Consider the following 26,652-nt stretch of genomic DNA (forward strand, 5'->3'; position numbering starts at 1 on the left):
AAAGAGGAAGCAGCCTGATAGAATTTTGCACAGAGCATAACTTAATCATAGCTAACACTTGGATCAAGAATCATGAAAGAAGGTTGTAAACATGGAAGAACCCTGGAGATACTAAAAGGTTTCAAATAGATTATATAATGGTACGACAGAGATTTAGGAACCAGGTTTTAAATTGTAAGACATTTTCAGGGGCAGATGTGGACTCTGACCACAATCTATTGGTTATGAACTGTAGATTAAAACTCAAGAAACTGCAAAAAGGTGGGAATTTAAGGAGATGCGACCTGGATAAACTGAAAGAACCAGAGGTTGTATAGAGTTTCAGGTAGAGCATAAGGGAACAATTGACAGGAATGGGGGAAAGAAATACAGTAGAAGAAGAATGGATAGCTTTGAGGAATGAAATAGTGGAGGCAGCAGAGGATCAAGTGGGTAGAAAGACGAGGGCTAGTAGAAATCCCTGGGTAACAGAAGAGATACTGAATTTAATTGATGAAAGGAGAAAATACAAAAATGCAGCAAGTGAAGCAGGCAAAAAGGAATACAAACGTCTCAAAAATGAGATCGACAGGAAGTGCAAAATGGCTAAGCAGGGACGGCTAGAGGACAAACGTAAGGATGTAGAGGCTTATCTCATGAGGGGTAAGATAGCTACTGCCTACAGGAAAATTAAAGGGACCTTTGGAGAAAAGAGAACCACTTGCATGAATATCAAGAGCTCAGATAGAAACCCAGTGCTAAGCAAAGAAGGGAAAGCAGAAAGATGGAAGGAGTATATAGAGGGTCTATACAGGGGCGATGTTCTTGAGGACAATATTATGGAAATGGAAGAGGATGTAGATGAAGATGAACTGGGAGATACGATACTGCGTGAAGAGTTCGACAGTGCACTGAAAGACCTAAGTCGCAACAAGGCCCCGGGAGTAGACGACTTTCCATTAGAACTACTGACAGCATTAGGAGAGCCAGTCCTGACAAAACTCTACCATCTGGTGAGCAAGATGTATGAGACAGGCGAAATACCCTCAGACTTCAAGAAGAATATAATAATTCCAATCCCAAAGAAAGCAGATGTTGAAAGATATGAAAATTACCGAACTATCAGTTTAATAAGTCACAGCTGCAAAACACTAACACGAATTCTTTACAGACGAATGGAAAAACTGGTGGAAGCCGACCTCGGGGAAGATCAGTTTGGATTCCGTAGAAATGTTGGAACACGTGAGGCAATACTGACCCTACGACTTATCTTAGAATATTGATTAAGGAAAGGCAAACCTACATTTCTAGCATCTGTAGACTTAGAGAAAGCGTTTGACAATGTTGACTGGAATACTCTCTTTCAAATTCTGAAGGTGGCAGGGATAAAATACAGGGAGCGAAAGGCTATTTACAATTTGTAGAGAAACCAGGTGGCAGTTATAAGAGTCGAGGGACATGAAAGGGAAGCAGTGGTTGGGAAGGGAGTGAGACAGGGTTGTAGCCTCTACCCGATGTTATTCAATCTGTATATTGAGCAAGCAGTAAAGGAAACAAAAGAAAAATTTGGAGCAGGTATTAAAATCCAGGGAGAAGAAATAAAAACTTTGAGGTTCGCCGATGACATTGTAATTCTGTCAGAGACGGCAAAGGACTTGGGAGAGCAGTTGAAAGGAATGGACAGTGTCTTGAAAGGAGGATATAACATGAACATCAACAAAAGCAAAACAAGGATAATGGAATGTAGTCGAATTAAGTCGGGTGATGCTGAGGGAATTAGATTAGGTAATGAGACGCTTAAAGTAGTAAAGCAGTTTTGCTATTTGGGGAGCAAAATAAGTGATGATGGTCGAAGTAGAGAGGATATAAAATGTAGACTGGCAATGGCAAGGAAAGCGATTCTGAAGAAGAGAAATTTGTTAACATCGAGTATAGATTTAAGTGTCAGGAAGTCGTTTCTGAAAGTATTTGTATGGAGTGTAGCCATGTATGGAAGTGAAACATGGACGATGAATAGTTTGGACAAGAAGAGAATAGAAGCTTTCGAAATGTGGTGCTACAGAAAAATGTCGAAGATTAGGTGGGTAGATCACGTAACTAATGAGGAGGTATTGAATAGGATTGGGGAGAAGAGAAGTTTGTGGCACAACTTGACTAGGAGAAGGGATCGATTGGTTGGCCATGTTCTGAGGCATCAAGGGATCACAAATTTAGCATTGGAGGGCAGCGTGGAGGGTAAAAATCGTAGAGGGAGACCAAGAGATGTATACACTAAGCAGATTCAGAAGGATGTAGGCTGCAGTAAGTACTGGGAGATGAAGGAGCTTGCACAGGATAGAGTAGCATGGAGAGCTGCATCAAACCAGTCTCAGGACTGAAGACCACAACAACAACAACAGGTTCAAATGGCTCTGAGCCCTATGGGACTCCATCTGAGGTCATCAGTCTCCTAGAACTTACAACTACTTAAACCTAACTAACCTAAGGACACCACACACATCCATGCCCGAGGCAGGATTCGAACCTGCGACCGTAGCGGTCGCGTGCTTCCAGACTGAAGCGCCTAGAACCGCTCGGCCACAACGGCCGGCCAGAGTACAGGCGCATATGTAGTACATGTGATGTTGTTGACGGCTCTAGGCGCTACAGTCTGGAACCGCGAGACCGCTACGGTTGCAGGTTCGAGTCCTGCCTCGGGCATGGATGTGTGTGGTGTCCTTAGGTTAGTTAGGTTTAAGTAGTTCTAAGTTCTAGGAGACTGATGGCCTCAGCAGTTAAGTCCTATAGTGCTCAGAACCATTTTTTTGTTGACGGCTCTGTCATTTCAAACATACCACAAGCTCGATTCGGAAAGGTAACTGGGCATGGCGTTTGCAAAGGGAAAAGCCCGGATATACGATAACCTTACTCATTTTACGGAAACCACAGTAAATCTAAATCTGAGCAGTCAGATGGTGTCTTTAACCCTAGTCCTCCCAATACAAATGCAGCGACTTAACCATTGCGCTAAGTGACTTCGGGCACATGTCTCACTCGGGCTGAGTTTGTAGTTTTCACACTGCTATTCTCATATCTCGGGTACATTGCTTTAATCGCGTGAATTCTCTCTCACCGTGTGCGTGCTTCCCCACTCAATATAGAGGGAGTTATTTTGTATTTGCGCCCAGTAAATACGAGGGGGACTCCAAGAAGTAACTGTCACATTAATATAGCAGGCCAAGTAGCTTTTACTGAACACTGTACAACGTTTCAAAGTGACACAAATACATGACACTATATTTCAACAGTCGCCACGACTCTGTAAACAACGGTCAGAACGTTCTCCCAGTCGTTCAGTTCCTCGACGACAGAAATACGCTCCTTAGAACCGCTCATCGTAGGAAAATCTGAGATTGTTCCGAATCAGTTTTTCGATTGCCTAGACATTTCGGTCTGTGGTCAATGTCGATGGCCTTCTATCCCACTCAGCATCCCCCAAATCTGTGCGGCCTTGGGCAATTTGTTGGCACCAATCTACTACAGCTGGACGCGACACTGCATTCGGTCCACGTACTGCCAGAATTTCACAGTGAATCCGCTTGCAATTTAGACAATTTGCCCGCAAGACCGTATTGTTCCGTTGCTCCAACTCTGAAGTACGTCTGCAGCTGGCGCGCTCTCATTCACACATTGTAATGCAACTGTTAGCCGCACAGCAGCAAAACTGTGTCTGCGCAAACTTGCACACTCTTCTGACAGTGCACCACTCTTACTGCGCAGCGTTCTTAGCGTGGAAGGCACTGTGCTACTTACCCTCTGAAGTCCCTCGCTATTCATAGAGTACTTGGAATTTACTTTCAGTTAGCGTCAGGTATTAATTTATCCGTTTGCGTTCATCGAATAAAGAGCATGATAGAAATGCAAATATGAGTGTAGATGAAGTTTCTGATGAATCTCTTTGAAACATCTTGTATTATATTCACAAAACGAAGAAAGGAAGCACACTGCAGTACCTTTGTCACCCGTAGAAGCATAGCTGGTAGACGCTGTTCCTGCAAAGTTAGCAATTTTGAGTATAGAAGTCGCCGCCAACCTGAGTAAAATGTTTGAGGTCACAATTCCTGCATTTACACGCCTTTATACACTGTAGAGCCAAAGAAACTGGTACACCTGCGTAATATCCTGTAGGGCCCCCGCGAGCACGCAAAAGTGCCGCAACACGACGTGGCATGGACTCGAATAATGTCTGAAATAGAAGGAATTGACACCATGAATACTGCAGGGCTGCCCGTAAATCCGTAAGAGTACGAGGGGGTGGAGATCTCTTCTGAACAGCACGTCGCAAGGCATCCCAGATATGCTCAATAATGTTAATGTTTGGGGAGTTTGGTGGGCAGGGGAAGTGTTTAACCTCAGAAGAGTGTTCCTGGAGTCACTCTGTAGCAATTCTGGACGTATATGGTGTCACATTGTCCTGCTGGAATCGCTCAAGTTCGTCGGAATGCACAATGGACATGAATGAATGCTGGTGATCAGACAGGATGCTTACGTACGTATCACCTGTCAGAGTCGTAACTAGACGTATCACTCCAACTGCACACGCCTATACCATTACAGAGCCTTCACCAGCTTGAACAATCCGTTGCTGACATGCAGGGTCCATAGATTCATGAGGTTGTCTCCATACCCGTACACGCCCATCCGTTCAATACAGTTTGAAACGAGACTCGATTTTTCAAGTCATCAACAATCCAATGTCGGTGTGGGGGGCCAGGCGAGGCGTAAAGCTTTGTGTCGTGCAGTCATCAAGGTTACACAAGTGGGTCTTCGACTCCGGAAGCCCATATCGATGATGTTTCGTTGAATGGTTCAAACGCTGACACTTGTTGATGGCCCAGCATGGAAATCTACAGCAATTTGCTGAAGGGTTGCAATTCTGTCACGATGAGCGGTTCTCTTCAGTCGTCGTTGGCCCCGATCTTGAAGGATTTTTTCCGGTCGCAGCATTGTCGGAGATTTGAAGTTTTACCGGAATCCTGATATTCACGGTAGACTTGTGAAATGGTCGTAGGGGAAAATCCCCACTTCATAGCTACCTCGGAGATGCTGTGTCTCATCGCTCGTGTGTGCACTATAACACCATGCTCACTTAAATCTTGATAACCTTCCGTTTTAGCAGCAGTAATCCATCTAACAACTGTGTCAGACGCTTGTTGACTTATCTAGGCGTTGCCGACCGCAGCGCCATATTCAGCCCGTTTACGTATCTCTTTATTTGAATACGCATGGCTATACCAGTTTCTTTGGCGCTTTAGTGCAATTCAGCATTTTTAGTTTAGCTGCTTTTTACAACTTTTAACATTTCCGGGTTGTACAAAGAAACTGTTGTTATCCGATGCTTTCCAATGTGCCTGCTTTCATTCACATTTATTATCCTGGAAAGTAACTCTTAAACAATTAATATTTTAGGTTTCACGTTTCGTGGGGAGACGGTTATAGTCAATGAGTTGGTGTAAATCTGTTATGAAATGTGGTCTCGCAGAGGCGGTTGAATTACCAACGTGTCCTGCCGGAGATCTGGTGCTGATATACAGGGCTATTACAAATGATTGAAGCGATTTCATAAATTCACTGTAGCTCCATTCATTGACATATGGTCACGACACACTACACATACGTAGAAAAACCCATAAAGTTTTGTTCGGCTGAAGCCGCACTTCAGGTTTCTGCCGCCAGAGCGCTCGAGAGCGCAGTGAGACAAAATGGCGACAGGAGCCGAGAAAGCGTATGTCGTGCTTGAAATGCACTCACATCAGTCAGTCATAACAGTGCAACGACACTTCTGGACGAAGTTCAACAAAGATCCACCAACTGCTAACTCCATTCGGCGATGGTATGCGCAGTTTAAAGCTTCTGGATGCCTCTGTAAGGGGAAATCAACCGGTCGGCCTGCAGTGAGCGAAGAAACGGTTGAACGCGTGCGGGCAAGTTTCACGCGTAGCCCGCGGAAGTCGACGAATAAAGCAAGCAGGGAGCTAAACGTACCACAGCCGACGGTTTGGAAAATCTTACGGAAAAGGCTAAAGCAGAAGCCTTACCGTTTACAATTGCTACAAGCCCTGACACCCGATGACAAAGTCAAACGCTTTCAATTTTCGGCGCGGTTGCAACAGCTCATGGAAGAGGATGCGTTCAGTGCGAAACTTGTTTTCAGTGATGACGCAACATTTTTTCTTAATGGTGAAGTGAACAGACACAATGTGCGAATCTGGGCGGTAGAGAATCCTCACGTATTCGTGCAGCAAATTCGCAATTCACCAAAAGTTAACGTGTTTTGTGCAATCTCACGGTTTAAAGTTTACTGTCCCTTTTTCTTCTGCGAAAAAAACGTTACAGGACACGTGTATCTGGACATGCTGGAAAATTGGCTCATGCCACAACTGGAGACCGACAGCGCCGTCTTCATCTTTCAACAGGATGGTGCTCCACCGCACTTCCATCATGATGTTCGGCATTTCTTAAACAGGAGATTGGAAAACCGATGGATCGGTCGTGGTGGAGATCATGATCAGCAATTCATGTCATGGCCTCCACGCTCTCCCGACTTAACCCCATGCGATTTCTTTCTGTGGGCTTATGTGAAAGATTCGGTGTTTAAACCTCCTCTACCAAGAAACGTGCCAGAACTGCGAGCACGCATCAACGATGCTTTCGAACTCATTGATAGGGACATGCTGCGCCGAGTGTGGGAGGAACTTGATTGTCGGCTTGATGTCTGCCGATTCACTAAAGGGGGCACATATCGAACATTTGTGAATGCCTAAAAAAACTTTTTGAGTTTTTGTATGTGTGCGCAAAGCATTGTGAAAATATCTCAAATAATAAAGTTATTGTAGAGCTGTGAAATCGCTTCAATCATTTGTAATAACCCTGTATTTGCGTGTACCTGTTCTCCCTTCTCCCGTCTATTCCCTCCTCACTAGCTCGTCCAAAACACTTTTAAATCGTCAGTTATTCATTCAGCAGACAACGAGCTCACATGTGTAGCACTGTGCTGTATGATTCACGTGGTGTCGCTATAATTTATGCAGTATCTGCGCACTGCTGTTCAGGATACTACGTTGCTTTGCTCCCGGTCAGTGACCTATGAACTTTTCAGCGCAAACCCTTAAATCCATCGACAGACGTGTTAATTATGGCTGGTTTGTCCGGAAGCTCAGCGAAGTTAACTCTACGCTTCCTCTTATATGCTTGAAAAACTAACTGTATCGCATCCTTCAACAGTTCTGTAATTATATGACGCCTACATCAAAGGTAAATTTTTTATGGTGGCCACTTTTGTTGGCAAACTGTGAGTGAAAAGAACAGAAAGGTGAATAACATATCCGTCTGGGTGCTAATTCTTTCTCGACGCAGTCATCGGATAAAAAGTTCTCGGTAAACGTGCCGCGCTAATATTGAGAGACCTTAATATCTGTGTGGACAGCCACCGCCAGCTACCGCTATTCGAAGTGAGATGGAAAATTTCGACCAGGAAATCGCAAAGTAGAGGCGGGAGGCTATCATTCTGTAAACAGTATGAAATGGTACTAACGAAAACATGGTTCAAAATTTCTAAGTGAAGAACATGTTGCTGGAAAGCACCAGGAGACAGTGCCAAATACCAAAACGGTTATATTCTAATGAAACAGATATACAGACTCCAAACAAAATCTAGTCATTCGTGCGCTGATTTTGACATTGATAGTGATTGCACAATAGTTGTAGCCAATTAGATTTAAAAAGTAACGAAGTATAACTGGCACTATTTGGTATATGTAAAGACCAAGAACCAAGATACAGCAGAGAAATTTGGAGTGGAGGTGGACAAAATATCTCAGAGAACTGTAAACTCGAAAGAAATAAGAATTTGTATCACTGAAGGAGTCGATAGTGTAATAGGGAAGAGAAGGCTGAAGTCAAGAAAACCAGGGATGACACAAAAAACTGATCCCGTTAAAGAACGTAGTAAGTTGTGAATAATAGAATCTGAACGACACAGAATAATCAATATACTGTAAGAAAATAAATGGATGGAACAAATAAGTAGGACCTAGAAGAAAACGTAGCAAAAGCAAACACAGACAAGATGTAACCGAAAATTAGACCACTACAGTTTAAATATAGAACTCGTAGAAACATAGTTAAAGATAAAAAGGCCATATTCTATTTGAATTGGAAAAAATGGATGTAAAGAGTAAATTTAATAGCAATATCTTGAAGCACATGTCAGAGACGATTCGGATAACATAAGCACACTGGAAAAAGTGGATATGAAATTGTAAGACCACCAATTACCAGGTCAGAATTCTACAATGCTTCAAACAATTTGAACAACTACAATGGGAGCAGATATCGTCCCTGCTGAGTCTTTAAGGACTGCTAGAGATAAGTTGAAAGAGCAACTGTACACATTTATTTGTCCCCGCTGCTATGAAGATGAAATACTACGAATGAAATTACTAAGAGGTAATACATTTACCATACCTAAGCAATGCCAATGATTCTTCAAATTATAGAACCTTGTCATTAGTAAGCCATGCTTCAAAAACTCTACTCGATATAGTTAAGGAAAGACTGAAAGCTAAAATTAGCCAACATTTAGGAGAATGCAGATTTCGATTTAGAAAAGGAAAAAGAACGAGGGAAGCAACAGTGCCACTACAAATTATCTTAGAAAGAACTGAGATGAACAGAAAAATCTATGGCTCATTCATTGAACTAAAGAAGGTTTTTGATAAAGTAGACTGGAAGATACTGTTTGGAAAACTGAATAAAATTAGAAAAGACTGAAAAGATAAAAGATTGAGTCTCACTCTATACATAAACCAAAGTACAGAAATAGATACCAATGGCACTAAGCAGAAAGCTAATACAAGAAGAGGTGTCCGACAGGACTGTCCCCTTTCTGCTGATTTATTTTAAGAGGGCGCAATACAACAATGAAAAACAGCAGCAAATGAAACAAAATTAGTGGTAAACAAATACATTGTATTCGATTTTCTGATGATACAGTATCCTCAGAAGGTTCTGAAAACGACATGTACTATATGTGCTGGTTTCAGATAAAGTAGTTATGATATTCATTCACATGTAGTTTTGACGCAAATTGAGAATTTCTAAAGACATGCAAAATGAAGCTATTTAATCGTTCTAATAACGCCAGTATAGCCTTGTGAAGTTTGCAGTGTAGCCTCCTACAAAAAGGTGTTTACTTTTATAATCTTTAATAAGGCTATCTGAATATTTCAGTGATATTATAACGTTGAAGCTTACATGTTTGTTTTAAATATCGTTTTTCACGCAACTTCAGCAACGAGAGATAAATCAATAGTTGGCTGCTTTTGCGTATTTCATGGCTTCGAGAGGTTATCTCAGTTATCACTTTTAGCACACCTGTGATAATCTTAAAGGGTGAAAGCAGAAGCAAACAGTCTCAGACTTTGTCAAAGAAGCGTATTTTGCGTACTTTGGCCAGCCGAGGTGGCCGTGCGGTTCTAGGCGCTGCAGTCCGGAACAGCGGGACTGCTACGGTCGCAGGTTCGAATCCTGCCTCGGGAATGGATGTGCGTGATGCCCTTATGTTAGTTAGGTTTAATTAGTTCTAAGTTCTAGGGGACTGATGACCTAAGATGTTAAGTCCCATAGTGCTCAGAGCCATTTGAACCATTTTTTGCGTACTTTGGCGTAAAGGTAAAGTCATTGGTGTTCAAGTTGTGGGACAGCGCACATGCTTCTTATGCAAAAATACAATCGCAAAAAAGACAAGTACAGGTTTTAAAAAATCTGGCTACTTAGAACGCCAAAAGTTGGAGGGAAGAACATACTATATGAATCAAACGTGGACCCAGAACACCTTCTGCCTGCACTTCACATAAAACTTGGCATTATGAAACGATTTGTGGTGACATTTTCAAGTATGGGGCAAGTAATTTGCCATGACTACCAGAAGCTAAGACGAAAGACTTTTGTTTTCAACAGCCTTGACGACAGGAAACTAATCAAAGACTAAAAGTTAAAAAAAATGAATAAATGTCGATTTTTTGTGAAATATTTACTAGCCAAGATCTCATTTAGGAAAACAGACAGTGTATCTTCAACAGCCCTGACGACAGGAAACTAATGAAAGACTAAAAGTTTGAAAAAATGAATAATGTCGATTTTTTGTGAAATATTTACTAGCCAAGATCTCATTTAGGAAAACAGACAGCAGCAGAATATAATTTTTTTGAGTCATCAGTCTTCTGACCGGTTTGCTGCAACCCGTCGCGAATTCCTCTCCTGTGCCATCCTTATCATCTCAGAGTAGCACTTGCAACCTGCATCCTCAATTATATGCTGGATGTATGGCAATCTCTGTCGTCATCTGCGCATTTTACTCTCTACAGCTTCCTCCAGTACCATGGATGTCATTCCCTGATGTCTTAACACAAGTCCTATCATCCTGTCCCTTCTTCTTGTCATTAATGTCCATATATTGTGTTATCGCCGATTCTGCTGAGAACCTCCTCATTCCTTACCTTATCAGTCCTAATTTTCAACATTCGTTTGTAGCACCACATCTCAAATGCTTCTGTTCTCTTCTGTTCCGGTTTTCCCACAATCCATGCTTCACTACCGTGCAATACTATGCTCCAGACGTACATTCTCAGAAATTTCTTTCCCAGATTAACGCCTTAGTTTGATACTAGAATACTTCTCTTGGCCAGGAATGCCCTTTTTTCCATAACTTCGTCTACTTCGTGGTGCCCAATTCTGATGTTAATTTTCTCGCTGTTCTCATATTTGCCACTTCTCATTACTTTCGTCTTTCTTCGATTAAACCACATTCTGCTCTCATGAAACTGTTCATTCCATTCAACAGATCCGGTAATTCTTCTTCATTTTCATTGAGGATAGAAATGTCATCATCGAATATTATCTTCAATATCCTTTCGCTTTGCATTTTAATACCACTCTGGAACCTTTCTTTTATTTCCGTCATTACTTCTTCGATATGGACATTGAACCGTAGGGGCAAAAGACTACATCCCCGTCTTACACCCTTTTTAACCCGAGAATTTCATTCTAGGTCTTCCAGTCTTATTGTTCCCTCTTGTTTCTTGTACGTATTGTACGAGGTGCGACAATAAAGTAATGAGACTGGTGTGAAAAACAAAATGTTGCTTACCGCTTTAGTCAAGTTTAGTGTTGTCTTCTTCAGAGTAGTTCCCTTCTGATTGCACACACTTTTTCCAGCTCTTCTGCTATTGATGGTAACATTTCTGGAACTCATCTTCTGTAATATCCTCCAAGACCCTCGTCACAGCTTTTTGGACATCTTGTGTTGTTTGAACATGATGCCCCTTGACCGCCGTTTTGACTCTTGGAAATAGAAAAAAAGTCGCACAGAGCGATATATGGTGAATAAGGTGGCTGTGTTAGGAATGAAATTTGTTTTGAGGTTAAAAATTGCTGTTCTGACAGAGCAGTATGGGATGGCGCATTATCGTGATGCAGAATCCAATTATCAGCAATGTTAGCACGGACACGAAGAACTCTTTTACAAAGTCTTTCTAAAATTTCTCTGTAGTAATATTGGTTAACTGTATGTCCAGGAGGCACCCACTCTTTATGAACAATTCCCTTGGAATCAAAGAAGCACACAAGGTTGATGGTCGTCCACTGCGGTCTTCATCTTCACGATTCGTCCTGCTTTCACTAAACATTTTATACCAACGAAAAACTTGAGCTCTTGACATAACCTCCTCTCCAAAAGCCTTCTAAAGCTTACTGTAAGTTGTCATCACATTTCCACCCAATTTAACGCACAAAGAAATTGCATACCGTTGCGCAATATTATGCGGTTCCATTTCCGACATGAGAGACACAAACACGTGTTAACTTATTACAGCACAACTCACGACTGAGCAGTTGCATCGATGTGCCGCTTGGACTAGAAGCAGATTATAGACCAAGGTCGAAGATATTGTGCCTACGCAAGCCTGAAGGGTTGCCACATCTTGCAAAGAAAATCAGTCTCATTACTTTATTGTCGCACCTCGTATATTACCCATCTTTCTCTATAGCTTACCTTCTTTTCTGATGGCAAAGAGGCTATGACTATAAGAGAGCTTCTACACTGGAACAACTCACTATCAAATCACAAAACAACGGTTTCCGTAAGTCTTGTGTATTCAAATAAGTCCTCAGCTCTCAACAACTGATAATTAACTAAGATTTTCAGATAACATGTTCATTGCTTGACCAAAGCCATAAGTTCGTACTTAACTCGAGATAGTATAGCATAGAGCCTGAACAACGGCACTGATTTTTATTTAGTGCTCGATCCATGTTGTCAGGCCCCTTTCTTCTTTGGGGTCCACAGCACCCTTGAAAGCACGGTTGCAAAGTGTAAGTGGCACCTCACTGGTCAGTCCAAATTACACATCTGTCATCGCTTTCTGTTCTGCACTGGCATTTTTCTTTCTCACATCTGCATATAAATTCTATCAAACTCAAGCACAGTAGATGCTCTTCACGCTACTACTAATTAGCGTCACGTTTTTCACCTACACATCTTTCATCTATTTAGGAAAAGAAAAGTGAGACACGTTGCTGTAGTTTATAGTAACATGTACCACTACAGAAACCAGAAACAAAACTATTGAACTACAGAACAAAGCAGAGAACGAATAAAAAGTAAAAAGGTAGGAAGCTAAGGGAGTGGGCAGGGAGTGGGGTAGAATGAAGGATGGAAGCCAGCGAGGGGAGAAGGAGGTAGGAAGAAACATGGAAATGAGAAGAAGAAACTGTCCTAACAAAACATATGAGCCCACAGCTTAGATAAGTACTTTAAAAGCTTACATAGAAATCATTTCTGTGTTTAAGAATTTTTTATTCATATCGACACGAATACAGCAAAAAGCTCCACTGTGCAAGTATTTCATCAGTTAAGGAGAATATATAACGCAACATTATTTACAGTGAGTGTACCTAGATTATATTTCATATTGAAAAAAATTTTTGCGAAAAATTATTTCTGTATGAGAACAAACTGTTCACCAAAATTATTTATGGAGCAGTCTTTGGTACATAAAAAGCCAAAATACAATCTTTTCGAGAGAATATATAGTATAAACTTGTCTTACCTGTATAATAGTGTCATCTTGTTGAATCTTTGGGAGACATAGCGGACGATTAAAATTGCACTTTACAGAAATCGTTATATGCCCCCACTTCTTTGGTTATGCTGATTAAAATTAGAATATTTTTGTAAGCACTCAGTTCAACTGATTTCACAGTTATTATAAATTTATGACTAGACAGTTTGTTCAGTTTAACCCTCTTTGTTGCTGTTTATGTTGGACACTAAATATTACCGTTTATTTCACAGATGTAAGGTATTTACTTTCAACGATACAGTAAATTGTACCACTTTTTTTGTTAGGTTAAAGCTTCACTTGTTAAAATATGCTGTATTGCACTGTGTTTGTATTTAACATGACATTATCTTTGCCTGCTTCCTATGTTCTGCTTGACCTATTTTCTTATGTCAGTTTGCTATTAACTTTCAATGTAAATAAGCCTGCTTGTGACATTTACTCTGTACAATTATTATATTTCCGACATTTTTATTAACTATTGTTGACTTACAACAGCAGCTTGTAATCGTTTAGATCATGGTACATCATTCCTGCCAATTATACCTGCAAGTAAGATGTTTATAACCTTAGACTAACTTGTGAAACTGCACAGTCTCTAACGTTTTGTATTTCCTCGTTCAGGATAAGCTAGAAAATGGTCAGCGATCGAAACTAGTAGCACTGATCAAAATAAAAGACACTTAAAAGTTTTTCCTTGCCTAAATCCATGTGTAGTAATTTCTATCAACCGGCTGTCTGGTGCCTTAATAGAACTCTCGTTCTGTGTATTTGTTTCAGTTCTTATAGCGAATTAGAAATTTTTTAGCTCAACAAATTGAAAGGTAGTAAGCTGACTTATATTACAGCTATTTGTTCACTGCCCTGTAAAACATTGCACCAGGCACAATGCAGCCCCACTGTGAATGCTGTCCTCGAATACGGGACGAGTTAGTCAACATTCGTAAGTAGCTGGAAATCGCCCTCACTGCTTTTAGACGATTCGCACCTGCTACGAATCGGTGTGTTGAAGAGCTCCTGAGAGTAATGTACGATTACCTGAGGTTCTGAAGATACCTTAAGTACTTTCCTCTCCTGTGGATCCTGTCTCCTCTGCAGGAAGTACCGGATCTGCCGTTTCTCGTACACTTGACTGCGAGATCTAGGCAACCTGTACGAGGTAGACAGAGACCAGGGAGGACTCAAGGTGCTATACCGGTCCCCCTGAAAAGCAAGTTCGAAGTGTTTAACTTCCACTGAAACTTAAACAGAACCATTGAAACTCACTTCACCTGTTGGGAAACCTGCTTTGTCCTGCGTGCACTACACAACAGAGACTGCTATCCAGATAGCTGACAGCGTGTGAGTTGCACACAAGGTTTATATATATATTTGAAGTCCCAGTAGTTAACTGCCGGAGTTTAAAGAGCTCCTAAAAAGCAGTGAAACTCTCATAATATGAGGTATAGAAATCTGATTGGAAACTGAAATTGATAGCAGTGAGATTTTTGGGAAAAATTTAAGCATGTTTCTAAACGATAAGCTAATGTGAGTTGCTGGTTGTGTATTTGTCGTAGTAGACAAGAAACTCAAATCCACAGACACGGAAATTGAAGCTGAATGCGAGACTGCCTGGGAAAGACTCATTATCAGGGGTGGGCATAAAACGGTAACTGGATCCTTCTGTTGCTCCCCACTCACCTCCTGATCAAACCGAAGACTAGAGAAAACCTCAGTTCGGTTGCATATCAATTCCTTAGTCATGCTGTAATCATCGGTGGAGACTTTAATCACAAAAAACCAGCTGGGAAGATTACAGCTTTGTTAGTGGTGGGCGTAACAAGACATCCTGTGAAACGTTAATAAATGAAATTACATTGAAATGAACACCCTTAGCTGCATACAGGCGTTGATATAAGTCAACGGGGACAATTGAAAACGTGAAAATGAATGCCCCGACTGGGACTCGAACCTGGGATCTCCTGCTTACATGGCAGACGCTCTATTCATCTCTTTTTTTCTCTCTCTCTATACTGTTCGTTGAATTCGTTCGGGGCGCACGTCCGATGACACCCGTTCAGGTTCTTCGTTGATCTGTACACTCAGTTTTTTATTACAGAGGGTAGCTAACCCTCTGACCGAACACGCTGAGCTACCGTGCCGGCGTCCATCTGAGCCACCGAGGACACAAAGGATAGAGCGACTGCAGGGACTTATCTCTGGCGCGCCTCCCGAGAGACTCACATTAGCAACTTATTGTCCCACACTATATTCATAGTGCCCTTGCCCATCATACTCATTACTCGCGGCTTTACCGCCGATTCCCGTAAGAGTTCGCCCAGTGTTTGTGCATCCGCACAGAAGAAGGTGGTCAAATGGCCGGTGAGACTTAACTACATATATATGAAGATGGTATCTGTTCTTTCGGACATGTCTTTATACATATACGTTAATAAATGCCTTCCTTGAACACTAAACGGAGCAGACAGTTTGGATCCTCCCTCATGGTGGAAATATTTTAGATCAAATGGCAACAAATAGACCTGACCTCTGTGAGGACATCCACACAGAAACTAGTGTTAGTGACAATAGGGCAGTCGCAACAACAATGGTTACCAAAGTACAAAGGACAACTAAAACAAGTAGAAAGTATATATGCTGAATAAACTGACTATCTCTGTGAGGAACTTGAAACTTTCAGTACAGGCCAGGCTCAAGTTTAAAAGAGTAGTTGATCATGTGCTCGATAGATATGAACCCAGAAGAACAGTTCATAATAGGAGGGAGACTCTGCGGTAAAGAAACTCCTAAGAAAACAGAAATTACTGCGTAATAGTTGTCAAATAAAGAACAGGGCTGTAGACAGAGAGATGCAGAATGAAATGTGTTTGGCCGTCATGAGAGCAATGAGTGAAGTTTTCAGTGACCACCAGAGCAGAATATTATCAAAACCTAAGAATATTCTGGTTTATGTAAAGGCTGTTAGTGGCACCAAAGTTAGTGTCCAGTCCCTAGCGAATGAAACAGCAACTGAAATTGAGAGTAGCAAAGCAAAAGCTGAAAAAGGCTTAACTCTGTTTTAAAATGTTCCTTTACAAAGGAAAATCCAGGAGAGTTGCACCAGTTTAATTATGGTACTACTAAAAAGATGACTGAAGGAAGTGTTAGCGTCAGTGGTGATGAGAAAATGCTGAAATCGTTAAAATTAAACAAAGCACCAGGTTCCGAAGGAATCCCAATCAGATTCTGTACTGATTTTGTGGATGAGATAGCCCATCTTCTAACTACACTCCTGGAAATTGAAATAAGAACACCGTGAATTCATTGTCCCAAGAAGGGGAAACTTTATTGACACATTCCTGGGGTCAGATACATCACATGATCACACTGACAGAACCACAGGCACATAGACACAGGCAACAGAGCATGCACAATGTCGGCACTAGTACAGTGTATATCCACCTTTCGCAGCAATGCAGGCTGCTGTTCTCCCATGGAGACGTTCGTAGAGATGCTGGATGTAGTCCTGTAGAACGGCTTGCCATGCCATTTCCACCTGGCGCCTCAGTTGGACCAGCGTTCGTGCTGGACGTGCATACCGCGTGAGACGACGCTTCATCCAGTCCCAAACATGCTCAATGGGGGACAGATTCGGAGATCTTGCTGGCCAGGGTAGTTGACTTACACCTTCTAGAGCACGTTGGGTGGCACGGGATACATGCGGACGTGCATTGTCCTGTTGGAACAGCAAGTTCCCTTGCCGGTCTAGGAATGGTAGAACGATGGGTTCGATGACGGTTGGGATGTACCGTGCACTATTCAGTGTCCCCTCGACGATCACCAGTGGTGTACGGCCAGTGTAGGAGATCGCTCCCCACACCATGATGCCGGGTGTTGGCCCTGTGTGCCTCGGTCGTATGCAGTCCTGATTGTGGCGCTCACCTGCACGGCGCCAAACACGCATACGACCATCATTGGCACCAAGGCAGAAGCGACTCTCATCGCTGAAGACGACACGTCTCCATTCGTCCCTCCATTCACGCCTGTCGCGACACCACTGGAGGCGGGCTGCACGATGTTGGGGCGTAAGCGGAAGACGGCCTAACGGTGTGCGGGACCGTAGCCCAGCTTCATGGAGACGGTTGCGAATGGTCCTCGCCGATACCCCAGGAGCAACAGTGTCCCTAATTTGCTGGGAAGTGGCGGTGCGGTCCCCTACGGCACTGCGTAGGATCCTACGGTCTTGGCGTGCATCCGTGCGTCGCTGCGGGCCGGTCTCAGGTCGACGGGCACGTGCACCTTCCGCCGACCACTGGCGACAACATCGATGTACTGTGGAGACCTCACGCCCCACGTGTTGAGCAATTCGGCGGTACGTCCACCCGGCCTCCCGCATGCCCACTATACGCCCTCGCTCAAAGTCCGTCAACTGCACATACGGTTCACGTCCACGCTGTCGCGGCATGCTACCAGTGTTAAAGACTGCGATGGAGCTCCGTATGCCACGGCAAACTGGCTGACACTGACGGCGGCGGTGCACAAATGCTGCGCAGCTAGCGCCATTCGACGGCCAACACCGCGGTTCCTGGTGTGTCCGCTGTGCCGTGCGTGTGATCATTGCTTGTACAGCCCTCTCGCAGTGTCCGGAGCAAGTATGGTGGGTCTGACACACCGGTGTCAATGTGTTCTTTTTTCCATTTCCAGGAGTGTATAATTTATCTTAGATCCTTCGAACAAAAAACTGTGCCCAGTAGCTGGAAGAAAGCACAGATCACGCCCGTTTACTAGAAGCGTAGTACACTGTCCAGTCACATTAATGTGACCACCTGTTAAAAGCCTGAATAACCACCTTTTGCAGCTGGACTGCTGCAAGACGTGCACGTGTGATACGTTACATTGTCCTGCTGCCAGATGCCATCTTGCCGAGAAAAAACAAACTGCATTCAGGGTTGGACGTGGCCCCGCCGGCCGCGCTGGCCGAGCGGTTCTAGAAGCTTCAGTCTGGAACCGCGCGACCACTTCGGTCGCAGGTTCGAATCCTAGCCTCAGGCATGGATGTGTGTGATGTCCGTAGGTTAGTTAGGTTTAAGTAGTTCTCAGTCCTAGGCGACTGATGACCTCTGGTGTTAAGTCCCATAATGCTTAGAGCCGTTTGAACCATTTTGACATGGCCCTTCAAGGATAGATGCATACTTGTGTTGATCCATTCTGGCCTCCAGAACTACGAAACCACCCGGGGAATGTCACGAAAACATTCCCCAAAGCATAATGTTTCCTTCTCTCGCCTGCACCCGTCCGACGATTGCTTCAGAATTTTCCTTTCAGACGTTTCACGCCGAACACCCCAACGGAAATCTATCCACTGGAGTAAAACACATGATTCATCTGGAAAGGCCACTTGTCGCTACCCAGTGGACGTCCAGTTGTGGCACTGGCATGCAGATTCCAGCCTTCGTCCACGCCGAACAGCAGTCAGTGTAGGTGCATGAACCAGACGTCTGCTGCGAGTCCACACGCAGTGAAGTTCGCTGAGCAGTCACAGAGGAGACACTGTTGGCAGCCATGTTTCATCTGGGCAGTATGTTGGTCAACAGTTGCATGTGTATTGTCCAGTACATATCTCCTCAGCTGTCGTTCACCTTGTCATCTATAGTTCGTCACTGTCATCTATGGTCCGTTATGCACAACAGTTTCCTCGGCGCTGGTTTTGGATAGCGCCATTTTGTCATGCACGGTCTACTTTAACCACGGCAGCACGCGAACAGTTCACAGACGTAGCCAAAAGCCAACCTGCCCTATTGGACGTCAGATAAATTGCCCCTCGTCCTCCCATCCTCCCCCCCCCCCCCACCCACCCCACCCCCACCACACGTATCGTACATCCACCACTGATAGCGATGCTGTCTTCGGTCTGCAAGTGGTTATTGCAAGTTGACGCTGAACCCAGGCAACACTCACATTAATGTTATTGGACTTTGTAGCCGTGATCCACAATACTGCTGTCAAATATCTTTGACATTAATTCGTTGGAGGAATATCTTTGACATTGATTCGTTGTAGGAAATTAGTAAGTGTCCTGAGCTCAGACATAACGACATATCTCAAACAAAATGCAAAACCCAACTCACACTTCCCTTACATGAGAGTCTGAAGGCTTTGGATCAACGATATCAGATAAATGGAGTATTTCCTGATTTGTGAAAAGCATTAGTCTCAATACTACATCTATGCTTATTATCAAAAGTGGAATCATATGAGATATCAAGCGAAATTTGTGACTGGTTTGAGGATTTCTTGGCAGAGAGGACGCAACGTGCTATCTTAAATGGAGGGTCATCGTCAGATGTAGAAGTAACTTGGGTGTGCCACAGGGAAATGTGTTGGGACCCTTGCTGTTCATGTTATATATTAATGACCTTATAGCTAATATTAACAGTAACCTTAGACTTTTTGCAGATGATGCAGTTATCTATATTGAAGTACTGTGTGAAAAAAGCTGCATAAATATTCAGTCAGATCTTGATAAGATTTGATATGAAGGTGACATGTTTTGGTAGTAAACAAGGTATATGTGCTGAAGCACTGTCTCTGGCAGTTTAGTAGAAATAATATGATACTATCCTGTTTTAAATAACTGTTCCTGTGTTAAAAAAGGAAATAAGAGACATTTGTATATATGAGGCACATGTTTCACTATATAAGCAATCTAGAGCATCTTGGTCTAAAGCACTATATATATAGTTGTAAGAAATATCTACTTTTTTGCCACTTTTATACCAAATTAAATCGAAGTTTGGCGTATGTAAGAGATGCATTCGTTACTAAGTATTTGTAAATGTGTAACTTCTTGCTATGATACGAATGTAAGCGTTTGATTATGTGTTAATACAGCTGAAAAACCATAACAATAGTTTCATTACTTCGTATAAATGGACTTTGAATGATTATATTTGATTTGGCATTCCGTGAATCCGAACGTGGTTGTCCTGCTATGCTTTGAGCTAATTTTCTGTCTTTCTTTGTTTTGCAGAGTCTTTGTGTGTGGTTTGACTCAAAGCAAATATGCACTGGCTAAGTTTGTTCTATGAATGGATAGGCGATGTTCTCCTGACCTCTACAAATAACGAAATGCGAAAGAATTTTGAGGTCTCACTAGTTCAGGCCAAAATATGTAATTGTACGGAATAGTATGCTGATAGAACTATGGGACGAGACCCATTGAAATGTATGCAAATTTATCTTGTAAATATTTTATTTGCATTCCTCTCATAAAGAACATTGACATCTGTGTGGATGAGATAGAAGCACGTGTGGCAGGTAATATCCGCTGAAAACAATGATACAATGCTCTCAGTTCCGAAAATTTTACCGTGTTAGTGGGGATGCGATGAAATATATGAGATGCTGACGAACAGATATGTTGCCAGTGAGTGTATTGAGAAGGACAACCGAAGCTAGATTACCAACGGGAACTACACGAAATGCACTGCACATCAGAATTAAAGGATCACTTTTTCGAAACCGCGTAATTCCCAGTCATAGCGACGCTTAAGTTTGGAACTTGGCTCAGAGCTGCGTACAACCTTCGTCTATAATGCGTGAAGCCGTGCAATGTCGCCCTAGGGCTCGATAACGCATCAAACAGCAAGCTGTCGACACATTTGAAAAAAGTCCACAGCTCCGAAGTGCGAATCACCTGTAAGGTGGGATAATGACGTCACATTGGCACCAAACTTCACCACAGGTCTGCCCAGAGCCATCGTGGACGTGTCAAACGATGGGAGGTCGTCACGACCCTCCCTGACCCACATTTCACCCCTTTCTTGGACACGTCTGCCATGGCGGTTAGAAATACGACGCATAGTGTTGAAATCAGGCGGTTTTCTTATGGGAGTTATGAGGTAACGGGCGAGTTGTGACGCCGTGGAAATATTATATGTTCGGAACTGGGGCGGCCGCAAAGGACGCTCGTCAAAGCCGGCGCCCGGCAGCAAACACGTGGTGGCAAACGTTAGCTGGACGAGAGGGGTAGCCCCAGCGCATGGTCCAGCCGCGTGGCTGGGAATTACACTGTGACGAGGACGGTCCTTTGTGTCGATGAAAGAGACTTGTACGCCGAGAGTGCCAAAGATGGCGGACTTTGTGAAACCATAATGGCAGACATTTCACAGATTAGATTTGATTAGATTAGTACTTGTTCCATAGATCATGAATACGACACTTCGTAGTGATGTGGAACGTGTCAGGTTAATAAAAGGTGTCTATACAAGATATTACATTAGGCAAAATATTACATGACACTCAATAATTTTTTTTTTTTTTTTGTGGTTGTTGGGAAATTACCCACTTACTATATGCAAAAATTCATCTAATGAGTAGAAGGAGTTGCCATTCAGAAATTCTTTTAATTTCCTTTTAAATGCTATATGGCTATCTGTCAGACTTTTGATGCTATTAGGTAAGTGACCAAAGACTTGTGGCGGCATAATTTACCTCCTTCTGAGCCGAAGTTAGATTTCACCTTGAGTAGTGAAGATCATCCTTTCTCCTAGTGTTGTAGCCATGTACACAGCTATTACTTTTGAATTCGTTCGGATTGTTAATAACAAATTTCGTAAGTGAATATATATATTGTGAGGATACAGTGAAGATTTCTAGCTTTTTAAATAAGTGTCTGCAGGATGATCTTGGATGAGCTCCAGCAATTATTCTGATTACACGCTTTTGTGCAATGAACACTCTTTTATTCAATGATGAGTTACCCCAGAATATGATGCCATACGAAAGCAGAGAATGAAAATAGGCGTGGTAAGCTAATTTACTCAGATGTATATCGCCAAAATTTGCAATGACCCTAATAGCATAAGTATCTGAACTCAAACGTTTCAGCAGATCCTCAGTGTATTTTTTCCAGTTCAACGCCTCGTTAATGCATACACCTAGAAATTTTGAACATTCTACCTTAGCTACCGATTTCTGATCGAAGTCTATATTTATTAATGGTGTCATTCCATTTACTGTGTGGAACTGTATATACTGTGTTTTGCCAAAGTTTGATGAGAGCCCATTTGCAGAGAACCACTTAATGATTTTCTGAAAAACACCGTTTACAATTTCACCAGTTAATTCTTGTCTGTCGGGTGTGATAGCTATACTTGTATCATCGGCAAAAAGTACCAGCTTCGCATCTTCGTGAATATAGAATGGCAAGTCATTAATATTTATTAAGAACAGCAGAGGACCCAAGACCGAACCCTGCGCTACCCCACTCTTGATTGTTCCCCAGTTTGAGAAATCACCAGTTTTTTGCATATTATGTGAACTGTTTATTTCAACTTTCTGCACTCTTCCAGTTAGATATGATTTAAACCATTTGAGCACTGTCCCATTCATACCACAGTACTTGAGCTTATCTAGAAATTAATAGCAACCAGATGAATCATGATACCTCGAAAAGAAACATGTACATTACTATTATTTGCACGACGATTCTGATGGTGTAACCAGATTTTCAATATCTTTATTAGTTTAAAGTTTAGTTTCTGACAGTAAATTATACAAGTGACACCCAGCAACGAATTTCCAAAATATAAACGCTTCGTCCGATTTTGTCGATCGCCTTGTCTTTAGAAAGCTATTAGTGTAAACCTAAATTGGTATGAATTACAGGCATGTAACTTGAATAGTTCATGAATAATTGGAGGTCAAATTGGTCTATTACTATCGATCGCGTCAGGCCATAAGTACTCCACAGTTACGTGAAAAAACGGTAGCAGCATGCTTATAGATATATTGATTCATCTATGTCTTTGTTAATATCCGATATATGCTATTCATGGAGAAACTGGTCAAGTATTTACTGTGTTTTAGAAAGCACAGAGACATTAGCTCCTGACCTACGTTTTTGCTTCTTTCCTTTTGATATATGTTTATTTAATCGTTTATGTGTGTAATAATGTGTGTTAGAGCGTGTTTATGGCCCAGGCGTAGGAATATTTATTTAATTTCAACTTATTTAAATGTAACTCCAGTATTTCGTATGTGTTTAAATATGTTTGTGAGTGATGTTGGATTGAACACATGGCGCGAGCGCTCTAGCCAATCACAGCGCTCGTGAATGGGGAGACTGAGAGGACGGGGTAGTTTCGGGGAGGACGATACGGGACAGGACATGGAAAGTGCTGGACGTGAAGGCGCCGTGGTGAGTCGCGAGAGAGGCTTGGATTGTGGAGCAGTTCGCGCGTGGTCGCGGCAGATAGAAAAACTTAGGAGTGCCGACTTGTGCACTTGTGAGATTTCCGTGGCTTCTGCAGTGAAGACGTAGTGTGCGTTTAGAAGTGAATATCTCGCGAGCTATGTTGTTGTTCATGACTACGTGCAGTAGGAATCTATTGTTTCCCTGTTATTCAACTTATATTTTATTTAATTGCCGGACCATCGACACCAATGTGTTTTGCAGAAATATACCGCATTCTCAGAAGGACTTCTACCATCGTACTAATCATTTAAAGTCGTTAAGATAATACCTGCAGGTTTTATTTATTTGCAATCTTTCATTTATAAATTTATATGTTACCTTCATAATTCGCAATTTCCGAGTGATAGAAACCTTCGACTATACGATTCAAGTGTGTATTCTTATCGTATACTGTAGAGTCAGCAGTATTTGGCCTGTAATGCTGCAACTACGTATCCCAGCCCCTAGACAACGAAACCAGCAAAAACTTTTATTATTGCAACGTTGAGTCTGAGGGTGCGTAGTTATTGGAAAGCCCGCAGTGCCTGAGGAAAATATTCCACACACATCGCCACGCAAAATCGGCACGAAAAGGCCACAGGGGCTGGCATAAATGAGTTCAATCAAACCGCTCTCTTGCCTGGGGAGTTGACTCCCACACATGTCGCAGTCGAAAACGACAGGCCACAGTGTTATGAAAAATGAAAAAGAGAAAGACTTTCTTGTCAATCTTTGACGCTCTTGAAACCCTTGGATGTTTGTGGGCCTGCATCGCCATTAAACATAATATGAACCACAATTTTTGCTCTCGTGCACAAGTTGGAACCGTTTCTTGAAAGAATAAACCATCTTTTGACTGTTTATTGCCGTGTTTTTTCTTCTGTACACTTAGACTGGAACCATTAAAGGCCGTTCAATATCATTCAACGAAATTTGAACGTGATGTGAAGCAGCAGAGGGTGGTTATGTGTTTTCATCTCTCTTATTTCGCGTCCTTGTGTGGTGTGATCACTCAGGGAGAGGGGGGGGGAAGGAGGAGGGGTGACACATTGACACATGGATGAATAAAACGGCATAAATGGTTCGGCAAAACCCTTAGTGCCCCCCAGCACCTTACAAATGTACCTGTACACACAGAACCCGAGACGAGAGTGCCGGGCGCCTGCAGGTAGGCCACGCTGCTGCTCCTTCGGCTCTACACTCAGGCACTTCCGCCTGATAGTAAGCCATCCGGAATGGCAGAGTGTCAAAGAAGTTGCCGGACTGCAAGTGCGTAGGCCTACGCCAACGATTCTGCCGCTATAGGAGCAGTTTCAAAATCCTCAGCGAAGGTGGGCATTGTCACCGAGGGTTCGAGGCCGGGGATCTTAGAGGGACTCTTTGCCGTTTTATTCACGCATGCGTCTTTGTCGCATTCCCCCATGATCACGCCACAGGAAGACACAAACAGAAGCGCTGAAAAAGCGTAAGCACCTTCAGCGACCAATTTCGTCGGATGGTTTTGAATGGTCCCTAGTGGTTCCAACCTACACACGGGAGCAAAAACTGCGATCGTACTGCGCTCCAAACGGGCACGAGCAACATCCGATGGGGATGCAGTCGCTTTGTGTTCTTAGAGAAGCATTGAAACGTCCGAGGGTGTCAGGAGTGTCAAAGTCTGAGAAGAACGTCTTCGTGTTGCTCACAGTACTGGAACTTGTAAGAGGTCCATGACTAAGGAATTTATTGCTAGCGCACTCGAGCAGATGTAATTTCGATGGATTGCTCACGCTCTGCCTGCAATATGTAAGCTATAAGAGAATCTCAGACCAAAGAGCAGTGTTTGCTGCAGAAGGAACTGTGTGGCAATAGGAGTTTCTAGTAGCGATCAGTCTGGTGTATGGAGTTGGCTGGGGCAGTCGTGGGGAGCGATGGCGGTGCCTGAGCGATGTAGTATAATATAAAAGCAGACTCACGCATATGTACTATTGTTATATCAAGTCCATGTAAATGTTTTTTAAAAAAATCTCTTAATAATAATCTTTCTTATAAAAATTAACTTTTGACAATCATTCATCTCAATTTAAAGAATTAACTAATTTCTCCAATCCATGGTCATCCCGATTATTGTAAAGAAAAATTAGTTGTTTCTTTTTATACATGACAAACCTATCGGCCAGCATTGCACTGGGCTGTGCCAGAAAAATTTCTTATAGGAGCAGATATGTACGCGTTATCCGGTGACTTTATTGAGGTAAGAATTTTCAATTTATTCAGTATGATCTCTCAGGGCCATGACGCAGCGCTGCTGACGTCCAAATTTTTTTGTCTGGTCATCAGTCTACTGACTGCTTTGATGCGGCCCGCCACGAATTCCTTTCCTGTGCTAACCTCTTCATCTCAGAGTAGCACTTGCAACCTACGTCCTCAATTATTTGCTTGACGTATTCCAATCTCTGTCTTCCTCTACAGTTTTTGCCCTCTACAGCTCCCTCTAGTACCATGGAAGTCATTCCCTCATGTCTTAGCAGATGTCCTATCATCCTGTCACTTCTCCTTATCAGTGTTTTCCACATATTCCTTTCCTCTCCGATTCTGCATAGAACCTCCACATTCCTTACCTTGTCAGTCCACCTAATTTTCAACATTCGTCTATAGCACCACATCTCAAATGCTTCGATTCTCTTCTGTTCCGGTTTTCCCACAGTCCATGTTTCAATACCATACAATGCTGTACTCCAGACGTACATCCTCAGAAATTTCTTCCCCAAATTAAGGCCGGTATTTGATATTAGTAGACTTCTATTGGCCAGAAATGCCTTTTTTGCCATAGCGAGTCTGCTTTTGATGTCCTCCTTGCTCCGTCCGTCATTGGTTATTTTACTGCCTAGGTAGGAGAATTCCTTAACTTCATTGACTTCGTGACCATCAATCCTGATGTTAAGTTTCTCGCTGTTCTCATTTCTACTACTTCTCATTACCTCCGTCTTTCTCCGATTTACTCTCAAACCATACTGTGTACTCATTAGACTGTTCATTCCGTTCAGCAGATCATTTAATTCTTCTTCACTTTCACTCAGGATAGCAATGTCATCAGCGAATCGTATCATTGATATCCTTTCACCTTATTTCCATCATTGCTTCCTCGATGTACAGATTGAAGAGTAGAGGCGAAAGGCTACAGCCTTGTCTTACACCCTTCTTAATACGAGCACTTCGTTCTTGATCGTCCACTCTTATTATTCCCTCTTGGTTGTTGTACATATTGTATATGACCCGTCTCTTCCTATAGCTTACCCCCTACTTTTTTCAGAGTCT

This window comes from Schistocerca cancellata, chromosome 2 (genome assembly GCF_023864275.1).
Source record: "Schistocerca cancellata isolate TAMUIC-IGC-003103 chromosome 2, iqSchCanc2.1, whole genome shotgun sequence".
Taxonomy (NCBI): domain Eukaryota; kingdom Metazoa; phylum Arthropoda; class Insecta; order Orthoptera; family Acrididae; genus Schistocerca; species Schistocerca cancellata.